Here is a 12212-nt window from a genome sequence, read left to right on the forward strand (position 1 = left end):
AGTGATTTGGGCTTCAGGCACTCTCTGCCACACCTGGGCCATCTCCTGCCTGAATGGTACACCAGGAACACCCTGAGATCTGGGGATAAGCCATGCATCCTTTGGAAAAAACTCCCCTTGTTATCTTGCTTGCAAGTGCAGTAGCCTGGGACTGGGGTGCTCAGGCGCAGACACCCCCTGGGCACACCTGGGCCATCTGCTCCCTGAATTGTGTACCGGAATGACTCAGCAGCCATTGTGGCCAGAATGGGAAATACTGACCAAAGCCAATCTTCTCGAGATGCTATAAATAGCGATCCAAAAGTGGGGCCTTTGGAGCTCTCTGGGACTGCAGCGGTCCGGTCCGGTCCGGTCCGGTCCGGTCCGGTCCGGTCCGGTCCGGTCCGGTCCGGTCCGGTCCGGTCCGGTCCGGTCCGGTCTGGGCTGGGCTGGGCTGGGCTGGGCTGGGCTGGGCTGGGCTGCCTCTCAGGGTTGATTTTGCGAGGATTGAAGGGTCATCCATCGATAATTTCGTGAGGACTCGCAGGCCTGACTTCGCCAAATTCTCTGACTGTCTGTTGATGAATGCCAGCACATAAAAGTGAGGAATTAATGAGACTCACAAAAAAGTTAACCTCTGTGTGTGAGTGCAATTTGATTCAGAACTCTTTGTCTCTGTGTGTGTGTCTGCAATTTGATTTAGAGCTGTCTGTGTATGCATGTGGTTTGATTTATACCCCATCTGTGTGCAACCCTGCTGTAAGTTTTGGGTGACCCTTGCCGAGTCTTTAACTAAGTTGTTATTTGATTGTAACAAATTCCATTGAGTAGCTCTGTTAAATTGGCTGATGCTTAAATGCTGTTAAGAATTATACAACCTAATTTGGTGATCTAGCTCAAAAATATTAATAAATCCTAAATTGCTGCTAAACCAAAATTGTGTAAAAAATTTTATTGCTGACACACGCCTCCCAAGGAAATATGCTGAAACATTTCATTTGAAATATGCTGAAAGAAACCCAAATAAGATATCTACCACTTAACTCCTAAGTTTTAGACTCTGAAAGGATTTAAAGTAGTACAGACATTAAATGGAAGCAAAACTTCCCTTTGTATCTAGGCCAATTAAGTGGACATTGCATTGTATCAGGATACTACTTAGATGTTCATACATGGTAATGTGAGTTTCAGTAATGTGCATAATAAAAATGATAAGTAATCACCCTCTTTAAAGAAGAACTTTGTAAAGTTGCAGGGCTCAGTGGGGATATAAAGACTCTCTGGTATGTACCTGAACAATCTGAAATAATTTTGAGATTGAAATAATTAATCCTAGGTGTCCTGTGAATGGAGATTAATATTAAAATCTTTCTTAGACATGTATTATTTGAAGAATATTTTCTCTAAATCTGTTAGACACTGAGGTAAAACAGTTTATTATTTTAGCTGAGGAAATAGATTTCTCTTTCAGCAATACTAATTTTTACAGTACCTATCTGTCAGGATGGCCCTAGTAATTATCATTCGTTATCATAATGGAAATCAGATCTCTCATTGATCGATTTTCTAATACATCTTTGGCATTGGCTGGGATGTGAGCTGGAAGGTAAGTTAAATACAGATGCATAAGGCAGTACTTTTTTAGTCTGTCTTAAATTAAGTCTTATGTCTGTCTTAATTTATGTCTTAAGTCTGTCTTAAATTCCTTGGCATCACCTTTGCAAACAATGTAAAGAAAATGACTGGGTGTACATGGGAGCTCCAGTCTTTAATTCACCTTATAATTTCTGTGCATTTCCTCAGTTCATATGATTTATCTATCAAATTCTGAGTTCAGTCAGCTTTAAAAAAAAATAATTCTAATTTTTCCTCCTACCCCTGGTTAAGGAGAGAAATGACAGATCTGATACTGTCATCATTTTGCTATACTGACTCCTCACAAAATATAATCCTCCACATGAAATCCTAGTCTTCCTGCAAACAATGAAAAAAGTTACGATTTAATTGGAGTGCTGATTTCAACCTCATAGAGGACATCTAATTCCTTGTTTTCTTTTTTTTTTCTTCATTTGTACAGATTTCTATTGTTTTCATGTCTCCACTACTCCAACTTTAAGATTTTGAACTTTTTTAATTATTCAAGATACGTAGATTTTCTTTAAGGGAAAAATAGTGTTGCTTCTGCATGTTTGGTGGTCTCATTGAAACAATCAACATAAATAATTCTAATATGATTTCCCATTTCTGACTATATAGCGTTTGTAAATAGTCATTCTGACCAAATAGCAGATGAACAGCTGTACTATATCAGAACAAAGGTCCATATACCCTGTCTGATATATCTCTACTCTAGCCAGTGGTAGATAGTAAAGAAAAAGCCATAAAACCAGGGCAATCTTGGATTCATATTTTTTCCAAGATACTGTCCAGTTTCCAGCAATTTCTGATTTAGGGACCTATTACAGATTGTATCTACATCATCTTGTCCAGCTGCCCTTGACAGACCTTTCTTCTATGAACCCATCTAGTAGCTTTTGGAATTTATTTATATTTTGGGCATCCAAACAAAACAGGATGTTATGTCCTGCAATGCAATTAGGCACAGCACATGAAAGTGCTTTCTTTCATTTGTCTTTGACCTGCTGCCTGATGATTTCATTTAGTGCCCCGTAGTTCTTGCCTCATGAAAAATAATGACTAATCATTCCCTCGCCACCTGCTCCATGTGATTTATGTTTTTCTAGACCTCTATCATGTCCTCAGTAATCTCTTTTCCAAGCTGAGGAAACCAAATTTCTTCACTTTCGTCTACAGTGGAAATGGTTTCCTATTTCTGGCCAATCTGACCCTACTTTCTACTTGTAAAATCGTAAGTGACCAGAACTTCACACAAGATTGGGTGCACCATGGCTTTATGGAGTACCAAATGATAGTTTCTGTTCCCTTCCTGGCCTTTTTGATGGTCAGGGAGTAGGAAGCTTCATCTTCTGAAGAACTATCTGTAATGATGTAGCAGAATGTTTCACTTGGTGATAAAAGCTGACATGAGAACCCGCTGTTGGGAACATATAATTAGGGTCACTGTTCACCATGTGCACTGCTTTGCATTCATCAATGCTGCATTTCTTCTGCCACTTCGTTGGCCACACAGTACTGGGAGATCTTTCTGTAAGTCCTGGCTGGGAAGTTCAGCTCTGCCACTCTGAAACAGTAGCCCTGCTGGGGAAAAAAAAACCAAACACAACACAACAAACAAAAAACAACCAAACCAAAATGTATAGAGGTTTTTGTGCCAAATCTCACAGAAAAAATCTTTTCTTGTGTTTGCTTCCAGTTGTTAAGCAGCCTAGAGTTAACAAAAAAAAAAAAAAAAAAAGGACAAGGATTCTTTTTTTCAACTTACTTTGCCTCCCAAATTGTGAGGCAAACAATTTCCTTTAGTTATAAACCGAAGGCAGAGGCTACAGATAGGTTCCTCCACTGTGGAGTCTCCATGAGTAAAATTTTCAAGAACAGGCTAGACAGACAGCTGTAAGGAATGGCAGAACAACTGCTGTCACAGGGAGGAGATGTATGAGAGGTCTGTCTGAGATCCCTAATGCTACGGCTAGAATAGCCTGAGACGTGGGATCAATACATTCACAATGAATCCTTGCTGGCTTTGGCACATTTCATTATTTTGAGTGAAAAATAATTGGTCTCATCGGTATATACTTCTTTTATATGTGTTTTTAAGGATGGGGATACATCACATGTATATTTTATCAGTGTCCTGTCAGTATATAGCAGCTGAACCCAGCAGGGATGACAGTATTATTTAGATTAGAGTTTATACATAGAAATTCTGTGAACTTCCACTTTATTAACAGCTTTGCAGGAGACAGGCTTCTTTTATTTTATGCAGTATAAATACGAAACTAAATTATCTGAAGAAGTGTAGCTTTTGTAGGACGGCTTAGTATTGTCAATGGTACAGCAGCAGGAGAAGCCTGAGGAAAGCAGGGAGTATAAAGGGGAACAGAGAGAAGACCAAAAAAAGAGGAATATGCAGAACGGAGTGCTACATAGTGTCGAAGGGGGATTTAAGAAAAATAAAGCTGCTCAAAGACCAAAGAAGCTAATTTTCTGTCTCCCAGGGAACCAGAGGAAGTTTCTTGGGAACTATTGACATACAAACCCAGGAGGAAGACAGAGCAGAAATGTAAAGCACTGATGCCTATGGCAAACAGCTCTTGCGGCAGGCATGAGCTGTCCCTGCCCGCTGCTGCCTGTGGTTCAGAAATGCCTGCAAATGGTGCACTGGCAAGTGCAGAAACATCTGGCTTTTACCACAGAAACGTACCTTCCTCATTTGAAAGACCAAACACTCGCCCTGGGCATTGTACAGTTCTGCTCTCCCTGTGTGACAGCACGGAGTTGCTTTAGTGGTTAAGGTGCCGAGATGTCCTGTGGTCTGTGGAACAGATAAATGTGATCTTTCATGTGTATCAGCAGGTCTGCAACATTCAGCATGGAGTATTGTTTAGAGAAGTACTGATTTATTTCAGACATCATTCCTAACTCAAGGAACAGACACCATTAATACAGAGCCATTCAGTGAAAACAGCAGATCTGTGTGATGTGGAGAAAATGAACAAAAGGCAGCGGAGACCTTTATCCTTAAAGGATTTTTTAAAATTCATGCTGCCAGTCAGTACCTCGTGCTCCAAATATTTAAGTATTTAGTTGTGTAGACATTATCTGCAGTCAGAGGAAGCAGTTTAGCCATGCTAAACTAATCCTGAATTGGGTCAGCCTGTCAGGTTTAGCTGAGAGTGTGTCTGGGGAGCTGCTCCTAGAGTCCCCACAACCTGATCCCCCACAGCTCCCTGAGCCAGCCCGCCAGCTTGTGATGCTGTACACTGAACGGGGTCAGGGAAGTGATCCAGCAGGAAATTTTGGTCACCTGTTGTATTTTTTCTTTTCTCTTTTAACAGATCACTGATTGAAAAGAAAATTGAGTCTTGGAGCAGCTAATGTAACCTCTACCTACATTTATTCCATCTAATCATTACAACCACAGCTGATTAATAGCAATAGTTTAAAAGAAACTATGCTTAATAGTAAGTTTTCTTTTCCCCTCAGGCTGCCAACAGCTTTCCCGTACATAATCTCATTTTTCAGCATCAAGTTTCATCTACAAGGCTGGCTGTAATAGGCCTCTCACTTCATACATTTAATGCTTAGTCACGTAAGTAAGTTTTCTCTTGATATTTTAATTCAAGCCTCTCTGTCGAGACAGTACAATCTGGGGCGTATGAAGCCCCAGACTGAAGAGAAAGATGCGCACTGGGGCAGGCAGCTGGCTTGTCATCTCAAGCAGCTCGTTCCTGACATCTATTTCCCATGAGCATGGGAGCAGCAATGTACCATTGGCTGTGTTTCCCAAAAGGCCAGGAAGGGAGGACCCATTTCACTCTCCGGTAATATCCCCAGACACTGTTGACAAGGATCAGGTGGCAGGTTGCCATCCCTGAAGGTTGCGCTGAGTGGACGAATCCCTACCACCCTCAGTTCTGTATCCGACACGGTGACAATTCCCTTTTCAGCCAGTCACTGAAGTGTCACGTTTCCCATATACTTTCTGATTTTCTTTTTATTTTCTTCTTATTGTTATATTGCCAAAATCATCTTTCCCTCTTTCTTTCTCTTTGTCTTTATTTTTCTAGTTCCATCTGTCACAAGTGGAAAAGAAGCGCCAAACAATGTGATACTGCCAAACTCAGCTTACTTCGTTCAAGTGAGAGATAGGCTGTATCAGTGTAAGGGAACACCGCCCCCTTGGAAAGAACAGGTATTGTCTGTGTTTGATTAGAGTGAATCTAAACTCCTTTTTTGATCAAGCATTGCTTATGTAGCATTTGATGTTTTAATATTTAACCTAAGCTTAAAGGCAGGATATCTTGGCCATCAGCATTATCCATTTAATCAAGCATAAACGTTCCTTTTGGGAGAAAATAAAGGAGAGTTGGCAAGAGAACATAGCCTTGAGTTGTCCTTAGGTGACACATGACCTTATATGGATAAAACGAGTTAGGGTACTTCACCCCTGAAGACCACCAGAGACAGCCAAGGACCCCCAAAGAGAGGAAGACATGCGCAGAAGGATGTGAAGTGAAGCCAAGAGGAGTGACTTAATGCCATTACACAACCTATGTAGATTAGAATGAAAATGTATTAGATAGTGGGATATGTATGAATTTATTGTATAAATATAATGAAGGAGCTGGCTTTGATGTGCTTGATTTGTGAAAAACCACTGAGCACCCAGGCTTGCGTGATCCTGAAATAAAAAAGAAATGTGTCTCCTGAGTGTGCGATTATTGACTCATTGCACACTGGGTGACAAATTTGCTTTTTGGACAACATCAGGAAAAGCTACACATATGCGCGTGCGCGCACACAGAATGAACTGAGACCTTCACCGCAAACAGTGAGTTGGCACAGTCAAGCCCAGGGGAAGGTGACACTCATTCTGCCCAACCTGTCTGTGTCAGGCTTTGAGCAGCAGCTTGGCAGCAATGTGATGGTTCCACCTTGAGCAATCTGCTTCAATGGGATGTTGGACATCTTCAGAGTAATGAATCCCCCCAGTCTCTATTACTCTCTAGTGCTGGGGGACTTACAGCCAGATGTCAACACAGGCCACCAGCCAAATCTGTCTACAACAATACCACTTTCTGAGCAGCTTTAGAGATTGTTCCCCAATTGCTTGTTGATCCACGGCCTGTCCCATGGCTCATCCCACTCAGTCATTTGCATTAGCCTATCAACCATAGTTCATTATGCTCAGTAACTCAACCCTTGATAAAGGCGAAGTCATGATGCTCCTGTAATATTGTTATTTATAAACATATTAGTAAACAAGTTTATAAATAAACATGTGCCTGTGGGTGTTTAAGTCTTGTTTTGTATTTACTAAACTGTAAATCTCAACTGTTTGTTGTAAAAGACAAGGAAAAAAACATATTCTGCTTGCCCTTTTCTTGGGATAACCTTGAAGCATATGTGTGAGTGTGCGCCTGTTCCAGCTTTCCGTGGACTGGAGTCAAAGGATGCCAGCTAATGGCCATAGAGGTCAGCCAAGAGACGTGTTTCCCCTGACCATTCTTATGAGGAATCCCTTGTTCAAAACAAGTCCCTCATCCTGCTAATTCATTTTCAAGACATGTTTCTACTCTGACAGATCCCTTGCAGAGAGAATCTGTGACAAGTTTGCAAATCAACCTTCCCTTCTGCATCTAACATCAGTAAATTGTCAAACCTCTTAAAATGTAGCTGCTGCCATTTTCTCACAATATTAAGGAGAGGAAATACTTTTAAATAAGAGTAGGGAGGAGAGGAGGGTTAGTATTTGCTTTTCTCCTTTTAGCTGGGCACTGATATTGTCTTCTCCATGGTAGTGAATTTTCTTACTAAAGGATGTTTCCTATTTATTCAGTTGCCTGTCTACAACAGCTTTGAGTGATTGGCAGCAGACATCAGAGCAGCTGGAAATCAGGCAGAAGCAGGAGGATGATTGGGTGCCCACAATTATTTTTCCATGGTTGTAGTGAATGCTCCAAAGTACCATCTTTTTTTTCAGATAAGTTTATGCCTCTGTGTTTGCAGAGATTGTTCCATTCGTATGATACAGTTAAATGTGTTGCCAATAGCTGAGATTTCAGGCAGCCTGAAAACCACAAAGATTCATTAACTTATTCATCTTAAATGGTAATCATTAGGCATCAATGTTAAATAATATCTAGATATATTACCTCTTTGCTCATCGAAGAAGGCAAGAACGAGAGGTGTGATCAGAGATGACATCAATAGCAGAACTGAGGTGTTCTACAGCACTGTACAGTCTGGTACGGGAGCTATAGTATGATATTTGCATGGCCTTTGCTTGTAACTAGGTGTTCATAATATATTATCATTCATGTGTATTCAATGTGGGACATCAGGGAGCATGTTGTCCTATGTAGCCGAGTTGTTTCGGCTTCTCACAAACCTATTTTGGGACTTACCAAGATCTGAGCAGAAGTACAGCTCCCCTTCTTGTCATGTCCCCTTCCACAAGCAGAATTACTCTCTCTTCCATCTTCTCCTGTACAACCCACATTCACATTTGCCATTCACAGGCTGTCTTTGAAGCTTTTCCACATAGTATCTCCAGGAGCTCATGGGGGAAGCAGTAGCAGATGGGTTCCTTGCATCAAAGGAATTACCATCTGTTATTTCTCTTCCCAATTTTGTGCAATGCTGGCGAGAATTTGATTGTTTCTCCTATTCTCCTTTGATCCTTTGCTGCCCAGTTGGGCAAACAAAAGTAGGCAAAGAGCAGCATCCCTCTTGCCTTTTCCCCTGGTTATACCAGGAACTCCTGTAAGCAGAGATACCATTCAGCACCCAAAGGTGGTTATACCTCCACTTCACAGACTCCCCATGCCAAGGTCCATCTGCTGCACTTTCAGAAACTCCTAATCATCCAAGAAGGAATGAAGAAAGCTTCAGGAGACAACCTCTCAGAAACTCCCAATTAACTTTATCCCCCCTCCCAAATGGTAGTACATATCAGGAAAGGCTCTGGTACTGTGGGATTGGTTTACTGTACTTTTACACTATATTATTGTTTCCCAGCTAGATACATTTGGATAGCTACTGTTAAAATACAGCACGATACCTTTCTGCCTATTCTCATTGACAAGACATTCTTTTAAAACAGAAGTGCTGCACCCCAAAACCTTACTCTCTTTCCCACCAGGACAGCCTTAGGAACTCAGCTGTCTTTTCTGGTCTGTAAGGTCAGGGTTGACGACTGCTGCAGCTCATTATATCTTGCTAGTTTGCAGGTTTAGTAACAGTCCATCTCCCCTGGTCCTCAAAAGTTCATTCAATAATCTGTTGGGGTTTAGGTTTTTTTTTTTGCTTTGTTTTGTTTTGGTTTGTTTTGTTTTTTTAAATAAAGCTCTTGATTGTAAGGAAAAGGTGGAACCAGATCGCAGCCAGATTTGACATGGCTCAGAAAGCATAAGGCAAGTGAAAATAGCCCAAAATATAGTGGCAAAACAAGCCACAGAGAAAATACTCTTAGGACTTTTTAATGGGTTTCAATTTTTGTTAAGGGTCAGATTTGACAATACAGAATTCACATGAAATAGTTTTATGCAGTACTTTTCTCAGCTATTCCAGTCATTGTCTTTGTGTTCAATAATGTGATTAATATAAGAAGAAGCACCTGCAGTTTAAATGTAATTGTCGAAAAAAAGTTCTAGAGAGGTTTTTAAGTAGTTAAGCTTGCAACACCCTGCTTTATGATAGGCCAATCATTTCATCCAAGATGTACAAAACGTGAGTGGGAAAATCCACACTGAAGTCAATCTCCAGTTCATCTTAACCTCCTAATTGTGCTTTGACTCCTCTCTTACCTGAGGAAAATAATTGTAGCTTTGATCCAGATGCTTTCTTCGTAAGCCTTCATTTTAGCGTTTTTTGAATACACACTACCTGTTTTGTATCAGGTGTTTTGACAAAAAATCTAATAAAACCCGAATCTGTAGGCTAGTGTCATAGATCTGGCACCTTTCACAAACGTCACACTCACTAATAGAAATGTAATGTAATTTTCTTTCTGTTTCGTGTTCTGCATTCCTTGTGATGTGTGTTTAGCAGCTGCATTTGAGAGAAGGCCACAATCAACCTATTCCTGAGTGTTGAAATATTAGCTTATAGCTCTTAAAAAAACCCACCTAAATCATATCCCTTTTTTAGTATATGAGTCAAATTTTCCTAATATTATCAACACAGCATTATAATTAGATTCCACATGAAAATTTCAGTTTCTCTCTCAGCCATCATTGTCTGTAAATGTTTTTAGTCATTGATGCATGATAAGGAATGTAAGGCAAATGCTAACTTTAGCAGAAATGAGCGCTTTTTGAAGCTATATTTAATAGGTGCACTGCAGATCCTAGGCTTTCAATTTCAAGATAAGGCACATTGTTAAATACAAATTCATTCCTCTCCCACACTAATCACTTCTGAGGAGAAAAATCAGTTCAAATGGGATGATAAGCTGCAGTTTGGTTCTTATTTCATAGTCAGCTCCCATTTCAAACAGGGGATATACCTATAATCTGATTTTGCCAGCTGTTTTTGCCCATGCTGTGGTGGTAGGAGGTAGCCCGGGAGCTGGTCAGCTCTGCACAGCCACTTGCTCCAGAGATGTTGACGGGGACTTGACATAATAGAAGGAAGAGGGAGACCAGAGGAATGTCCTTCACTTCCCAGAAAGACACTAAAGATGATTGAGCAATTGATTTGTGAGAGTCTGGAAAAAAATAAATCGAGTTTAAAAGTGCCAGGGTAGAATTGCCAAGAAAAGAGGGCCTCTTGCCACTCCTATGGGGAGGAGTCTATCTTTCCGTCACATCCCGTGATCTTCCGGTCGCCGATCCCTGTCTATTCCCCTACAAGTAGTAGGGAGCCTTTCACCTGGAGGGACTATGGTCAGCCTAGGACAGCAAGAAATAAGACAGTTCAGAAAAGGCCATCCAGAGCTCTGGATGGGATTAGAAGGGATGATTTACAAGGACAGTCTAAGGGGTCTGAGGAAAAGCTGGAAATTTGCTTAATGAAGGAAAGAGAAAAGTGAACACCCTCAAAGAAATGGATGAAAAGGGCATGGTGTTTACCGAAGGATAGGAATAGATTATCTTGATACGTAGTGAAAAAAGTTTAAACTCTACATTAGAAAAGTTTCCATTTGTGATGGCGGTGAAATATTGGAAAAGACTTTGTAGGCATATTGTTCTATGTCTGTCACTGAGAGTTTTAAGAACATATCAGATAACACTAACCATGAATGGTCTAAATGCATTTGATCTCACCCACATGTGGGATTGGAGTTGACAACCTTCTAAGATGCCTTCTAGCCCTTCACGTCTCTAATGCAGGGACAGAGAGGCTCGGGGACTTCTCAGGAGTGAGTGGCAGGTGAAGATGGCGGGGGGGACCGTACGAGGGAGGGAGAAGGTGCAAAGAGCAGCCCAGCGAGCAGTGGAGGCACTGTCCCGTGGCCCTGCTGAAGCTCAGAGCGGGGGAGTGCAGCTGAGCTTGTCACTGCTGGAAGGATCCAGTCTCCCAAATACAAGCTGCCCTGCCTCTCCACATCACCTGCCTCTCAGTGGGCACAGCAGTGGGCGCCTGGCTTTCTGAGGCTCTGGCAAAAGTAAAAAGGTGTTTCAGGATATAGCTGTTTTTAGCTATTTTGTCTCTTGTAACAATCTGCTGCCCCAGATGGCCAGCTACTTTGCTGTTTTCCTGAGCCCTGACTGTAGTGGTTCTCTGGGCGATGGATGATTTTGCTGTTCATCTGAGAGAAACCATGTTCTCCCTTCTTCTCCTGGTTTTAAATCTGTCCGATAAGAAACAGTTTGCACTGTGACAGTGATTTATCTAGGCTAAATTGCTGAGAAGCTGTTTGGACAAAGTATTCTAAGCGGACAGGTCTTCCTTGTGTCACAGGAAAGTGCCTAGTAGCTTAAATAGTCATAAAAATCCTTTCTGTGTTTCTTTCAGCCTTTTTTTTCTTGTTTGTTTGTTTGTTTGTACAGTAAGACTCTGCATAGAGTGGAAGTGCTGGGTCTTGAGCCTGGGGGCAACGCTGTCAATTAAAAGACTCAGCTGACGTCTGTGGAGCTGAATCAAGACCCATGTGCAACACTTGCTGAATGCAACATCCTTGCAGGCTGAGCTGATATTATTCAGTTTAACAGAATAATAATTCACATTCTTTGCTATAGCCTGTAGTTTTTCTATTCTGCAGGTATCAGTTTGCCACTTAGTTCTTGCTGACTGTGTTTTCTAAATGTCCTTATGCTCTATTTTTTGGTAGTTTTCTTGTAAAACTCATTTTTGGTTCTCTAACACCTGCTCATTGCACACAAATAATCCTGCCAACCATTTATGTACCGTCCTTTTTTGCGATTTCATTGTAGAAGTGTTCTGGTTTATCCTGTTCTTTCTTTCGGTTTCTCTGTGTTCTACATGAGTGGTTTTCAGCCTTTTCAGGTTTTGGGGTCTCAAAATTATGCTGGTGGGGATATAGGAAGCTGTACACCACATTTAAGTCCACCTGACAACAGGCTTTTTTTTTTAATTATTTATTTACTTTTGCAGATCCTTTAAAGATACTTCACAGAGGACTCACA

This window comes from Phalacrocorax aristotelis, chromosome 1, assembly GCF_949628215.1.
Source record: "Phalacrocorax aristotelis chromosome 1, bGulAri2.1, whole genome shotgun sequence".
Classification (NCBI taxonomy): domain Eukaryota; kingdom Metazoa; phylum Chordata; class Aves; order Suliformes; family Phalacrocoracidae; genus Phalacrocorax; species Phalacrocorax aristotelis.